The sequence below is a fragment of the Coccinella septempunctata genome, chromosome 7 (genome assembly GCF_907165205.1).
Source record: "Coccinella septempunctata chromosome 7, icCocSept1.1, whole genome shotgun sequence".
NCBI classification, from domain to species: domain Eukaryota; kingdom Metazoa; phylum Arthropoda; class Insecta; order Coleoptera; family Coccinellidae; genus Coccinella; species Coccinella septempunctata.
In genome coordinates this window covers 29,920,566-29,927,525 of record NC_058195.1, presented here as the reverse complement: position 1 = coordinate 29,927,525, position 6,960 = coordinate 29,920,566, and positions in this window count along the sequence as shown.

Sequence of the window (6,960 nt, the reverse complement as noted above, 5' to 3'; positions counted from 1 at the left end):
TTTCGTGGCGGCGCCACCATGTCATTTGCTTCGTTCTGTCCTTATTCTACCAAAGGAAGTCCAATGATACTCTCTCGTTTTATTTCGTTTTGCGTTGATATCGAATGTCGATCAACGTCCAACGAGTTCAAAATATGAACTTGAACTGGTGCATTTTGTCAGCTGTTAAGGAATATTTGTGCTTTACAGTTCAATTTTCGTTGTAAAAACAAATCTGTCAATATTTCAACACTATCGAATAAGGGTTCGAATGAGGATTTACTGTTCTTCTTCAAGATAATTTCCGTTTGACAACTTGAATTCGTGAGGGGGGTAATTCAATATGATTTTAATAAAACACAGTTAATTGGTCAAATATCCAAAATATTCAGTTGACGGAAAGGAAATTTTCACTATATCTACTCAGGAAGAATATTTGAAGTAACAGACTCGAATAGATTTATGTATTTCTGATTCTCAATACAATACATGCTCACAATTCACATTACGTATTTCCAATACAGTTTCTTTGAAATATTGCTGAAGTTTCCATAAAACTTAGCTATATCGGTCCCGAATGTTCGTTCATCTGATTTGGTTCTGCTTCAAATTCAAACAACACCTGTAGAGAGCTGTAGCTCTTGATTGTCCATATGGAAAACTGAACTTACTGAACGACATGTTGAATAAATGAATGTTCTACACCCTTTTCTCGAAACTAATACATTTTCACATAACAATAATCGCTTATAAATACAACATATTCGTACGTAGTAGGAAATTATTTTCAAATATCAAATGACAATGCTCTGTCAAATTCTAAACAGCGCTACCTACAGTGGAAAAAGCGAAACTGATCCCATATCCCCACGAAATTAAAAACAAAATCGAATCAGTGAATACACCAGAGTTTTAGACATCTTAGTCCGGATGCATCGCTTGATCGGTAATACCGGCGGTATTGCTCGAAAGGGCAGCTTCTCTGATGAGTCTCGATGACGTCATATGGATTGTCATGAACTAATGCGTAAATCCTAATGTGTTTGTGATAGACTTTTTTCGTAGAAAGTGAAATTAGTTTTCTCTGATTTTTTAGATGCTGATACTTGTGAATTATTTGTTAAGTGATCTATCTTTAATCATGATAACTCTCTTTTTTTCTAGGAACAAGCACGAAAACGAATATCGAATTATAGGAACGAGCATTTGAAATCTTCATGTCAGTGGAATAAATGCTGTATATAAGTGTCATATTGATTCATTCCGGGCCACGCAAAAGCCCTCCCAAATGAAACATTTTTTGGCATTAAATTTAAAATCTTAAAATTATCCTAGAAAGTTTGATATAATATATTATTATGCACTCTTTTATAGATATGGCTGATACTTGATGAAAATCTAAACTTGAACTTGAAACAGATTATATGATTTTCACAAAATGAGTTTTCAAAACACGACACGTTTTTCGCTATCACAATAGCATCATCTTCAGGTGGTTGAAAAATTCGCCTTACATGAAATAAATACAAAAATCTTGAAACAGATAATACGATTTTCATAAATATAATTTTTAAACCACGACACGTTATTTTATGTAGAGCGACTGTTTCTAACAAATTAAGTCAATAGTGCAGGGTGCAGGTGATACAAGTACTAATATAATTTTGCGAATTTTGCATAATATTTAAATTTGCTTTGTTGTGCTCTTTTATTCTGTTCTTTAGTACAAGAAATACTCATTCTAGAAATGAGGTGATCAGGTACTGCTTCCTTAGAAATGTCATTTTGATGCTCTTTGCAACCAACCACACTTTTGGGAGAGAAGTACGATCATATTAGTATGTCGATAGTATACAGATGCCCATCACTGTAGACTCCGATATTTGAATTAATCATAGTTTTTGAATTCTGAAATAGAGAGAAATAGTAATTTTTGGTTCGAGTATTGATCGTGAGAGTAGTTTGAAGTTCCGGCAGTTTTTGTCCACAAGATGGCAGATTGTTAGTCCCGGACTGAAATGTGCCAGTTCTTGCTCACGATATTATCACGCGGAATGTGTAAACATTGCTGCAAAAATATGATTGATGTTTTCGAGTCTGATGGTTTATCATGGTCACGTCCTCGAGCATCCCCACCTGTTGAGTCATCAGAAGCACTAGAGGAAATCCGTGCGGAGTTGAAACAAATCAGGGAACAACAAGAGACTTTGCTTCAGGCGGTGAATTTCTGCAGTGATAAAAGTACTGATTTTGAAAATGAAATTATTAGACTCAATGAATATGCCAAGAAAACAGATATGTAATGGGATGAAAATAAGATAATGAAGTCAGACTTGGGGGACTTACAGTCCAGAATCGATGACTTGGAACAGAGCTTCCAGTATGAACATACATGTATGAGATACATGGTGTACCAGAGAAAAGTGGTGAAAACATCTACAATATTGTAGATGTGATAAGGGAATACATCGGCTTCAATACTGAGCCAACTATGATTGATTTCGCACACAGGGTTCAGATAAATAAGACTTCAGGTTCGTATCCAGGACAGCCAGAGATCGTTTCCTATTGGCAGCGAAGAGCAGAAGGTTAGAAGGTGGAGGACCTCCCAGGATGTCTTTGAATGGAGTGTCACAAGCTTTTTATATCAATGAACATTTGACTTTGAATAGAAAAATTCTGTTCAGGGAAGCAAAGCTTGTTGCTAAAGAAAAGGGGTACAAATATGTTTGGGTTGAAAATGGCGTCATATACTGCAGGAAAACTGATTCATCCAAGATTTGGGTTATAAAAAACGGGGATTCTCTGAAAAAAATATAGTGTAATGTTACTCTATGGACTATGTTCATCTGTTTTTTTAATATATTATATATTATTTTTTTCATTTATTTCCAATGGTGTATGGACAAAATGTTAATGGATTGAGAACCAGAACTGCTTAATTTAAGCTGAGCTCTCTTAGTGTTGGTGCGGATCTTTACCTTATAACCGAATCAAACCTTTGTGAAAGCATAAGTGATTCCGAAGTGTTTGACCTGTCGCAATATAGTTTTTTTCGTCGTGATCGTGAGACTTCTTGTTGCTCTGCTGACAAAAAATCTGGAGGTGGTGTGATGATCGGTGTTAGAAATAATATCAGAGCTGTTTATCAAAAACAATTTCAGAGTGAAGCGGAAGACCTGTGGATCAATCTTCAAATCAACGATCACTTGAAGTTTCATGTATGTATTGTTTATATGCCGCCGAGATACCATAAAGCTAGGTTCTGCTTCACTGAAAAATTTCAGAAAAATCTTGCATACCTGGTGGGTGAATCTGTTCCAGTATATAGAGATTTCAATTTCCCGCATTTATTCTGGACTCCATCTGACTGATTCATATTTTCTTCCTTCGAATACTGATGATTCAAATTCTCCCCTCATTGATCTTTTTTCATTTGGGGAGTTTTTGCAGTATAACTCTATAAAAAATGTAGATGGGAGAATACTCGATTTGGTTTTTTCTTCGGCTGTAAAATCTTACACTTAAGAAAATGTGATGTTTGTTTGGTTTATCCTGACTCGTATCACCTGCCTGTTGAATTTTATATCAATTGCCCGAATGTTAGAAAGTTGAAATCTCAGATCTCAACTCTTTTCAATTTTAAGGGTGGAGATTACGATGAGCTTAATTATTTTTTCGATGATATTCTTCATGATAATTTAACAATGGATGACGCTACTGATAATTTTTATGTGGTTTTGTTTATTCCGAAGATTTTAGTGAGAAATAGAAAAGTTTCCTAATTTTTTCGGTCTCAACTGATTATCGTATAACACACATAAAAAAGTTTGCATAGAAAATGGAAAATACTTGAAGATATTATTATCTTGATAAATTTAGATTTTTCAAAAAAAAAGCAAAGACTTTATAATGAAAGATCATAAGATGAATTTGAATACTATTCAAGATGAAGTGAAAACTTGTTCTAAGAGCTTTTGGAAATATATTAAAAACTGTAAAAGGGAGGGAGCAATTCCTAGCAAAATGTTGTACGATGGGTCGGTTGCCGATAGTGGGGAGGAAATATGTAGATTGTTTGCCTGTTTTTTTAAAAGTGTTAATGAACCATATCGGTAGCCTTTCAGTATGTACCTCCATTTGAATAATCCAAGTGTCGCAAACTAAATAAGAGCACTTGATGTGAAAAAAGGAGCTGGTTTTGATGGTTACCCATCATATTTCGTCAAAAACTGTTGTGAGACCTTGTGTTATCCTCTGTCAAAATTATTCAATAGGTCCATCAGAGCTGGTGAACTTCACAATGCATGGAAAACTGCGTTATTAATACCAATATTTAAGAATTTTGGGAAATTAGTTGAGAACCGAGTTGAAAACTATCGGGGAGACAGCAAGTTATCGGTATTCAGCAAGATTATATTTGAAAGTATTGTTCTGGACAGTTTGTTTTATAATCTGATGTCGTCGATCACAGAGAGTCAACACGGATTCTTTTCGGGACGTAGCATTGAGACTAATTTAATTTTGTATACCCAGTTCTTATCAAACTCTTTGGACAAGAGCGTACAGGTTGATTCACTGTACGCCGATTTTACTAAGGCGTTTGACAAGGTTAAGCACAACCTTTTTCTGTCTTCGCTGGCTCAGATCGGTGTGTACGGGGACCTATTGCGATGGTTTGCTTGTTATATATCGGGGGTACCTCAGGGCTTGCATCTGGGTCCAATATTATTCTTAATATACATTAACGACTTGATTGACTGTTTTAAATTTTCCAAGATCCTCTTGCATGGAGATGACTTGAAAATCTTCAAAGTGATATTAACAGTACTTGATTGCATTGAACTACTGAAAGATCTTGAAGCGTTGGCAATATACTGTGAACATAAAAAGATGAACATAAGTAAATGTGCGAGTATTTCTTTCACTAGGAAAATATCCAGTATCGAGTTTCAATATTAAATAAATAAATAGATTTATTGATCCTTTAGGACACAGCAATACGTATAGGATAAGTCACAAAAAATAATGATTATTATATATTATATTATTATTTGAAAGGTGAAACAATTAAACGGGTCAGTCAAGTGAAGTACTTGAGAGTTATCTTCGATTCAAAAATGTCTTTCAACGCACATGCTGATTATATAGTTAACTCATATAACAGATCTCTAGGTTTTTTCTGCAGGATGTGTAGAGATTTCAATGATGAAACTGCAATTAAGACAGTTTATTATTCCTTCGTTTACAGTAAACTGAACTTTGCCAGCGTAGTGTGGACTCCCCAATATAATTGCATTAAATTAAGATTAGAAAGAGTGCAGAATAGGTTTTGAGGTTTCTACATTTAATTGACTGGAATACCTATATAAGGGGTTCAGAGCTGAAGTAAACCAAGTCCATGAAGCCTAGTTTTGAGATAAATGGCTTAGAAGTTGTTTATCATCAATTAATTCAAAAGTGACTTCTTTAGATTTTAAAAGGTTAGAATGTAAGCATATGCTTACATAAGAGTAATAATAAATAAAGAAGTCACTGAATTAATTGGTGATAAACAACTTCTAAGCCTTTTATCTCAAAACTAGGCTGCATGGACTTGGTTCACTTCAGCTCTGAACCCCTCATATGTTACCATGGGTATTAGTCGAATTCGTTCTCTGTATCATTTGCGGTTATTAGAGCAGCGCAGAATTTTAATAGACCCTATTTCCTTATATAAGATTAATTAATTACTATGACTGTCCTGAGCTGGTATCGCTGATTGGCTTTCATACCCCTAAGAGGTTTCCGAACCGATGTCGGCAGAAACTCTTCCATTGCTAGGTTTTGTGAACTTTTTAATGAGTGTCAATTTGGATCCATTTTCTGTGTCATTGTCTTCATTCAGGAGTAAAGTAGGGAATGTTTTTCAATAGATGTGAATTCACAAATTGTATCATGTTTCATGGTAATGAGTAGTTAAGATTAAGTCTTTATCTGTACATGATGCATTATTATTTCGTTGTTCAGTTAGAAGTAAGTTGTGGATATTGTTTTGGGATTATATCCTGTTGATGTCTCTTAGTCTGAATAAATAAATAAATAAATAAAAAATCTGTCCAAAAATTCCAAGAGGCAATTTTTATTTATTTTCTTTTCGGAAATGTCTGAAATGTTCTTTTCAACTTCATTCAGGAAATTTATGATTTTTTGAGAGGAAAATGTTAGAAAACCTTGACTCTAGAGTAAAGGTTAATAATAAGCTTATTTTTTATAAAATCATTGAATTTTTTTTGGCCACATATCCACAAAAATAAACAAACGCTTCTTCTACTTCCAAAAATTCTTCCTCAAATTCGGAATAATTCCCCTCAATTTCCAAATCGAAAAATGATTTTTTTCTTTTTTCTTTCAGATCTCCCACCTCCAGAAGGAACTTCATCATATCTCCACCTGTAACGTTACTTCCCCTAGGTGGTTTAATAAGGAAATGCAGGGACATAAGGCGAAATATTTGTCCCACTTGTATTGAGTCAGGATGGCTATTACAGCCTCCTGCTGCTCTCATCATCCCAAAGAAATGCTGAAAGTTACATTTTTTGCTGATAATGGCTTCAATAAAAATGAAAATTACCTCCAAATGATTTTGGTTCAGCCTCGACGTCATTAGGTATTTGAAGCCTACTTCTGTCAAATATCTGCATAGGTCGAGAGTGCCTTGGATCCCTCATATGTCGTTGTGGATATTAAATATTCAGGGGGCGAACTCTGCCTCCACAAATCCAAATAAACCAAAAAGAATCCAGGTACTTTGAATTATTTTATTGATTTTATTCATATGGATATGAACTTTTAAAATTATTTCTTCATTGTTATTCTTCCATATTTATATTATTTTGAATAATAATCACCTCATATTCCTGAGAGTTCTGCCTTAATCCGGTGAAAGGTTTTGAGAAATTCATTATATCTATTAATTTATTTATCCTCTTGCAGAAAGCG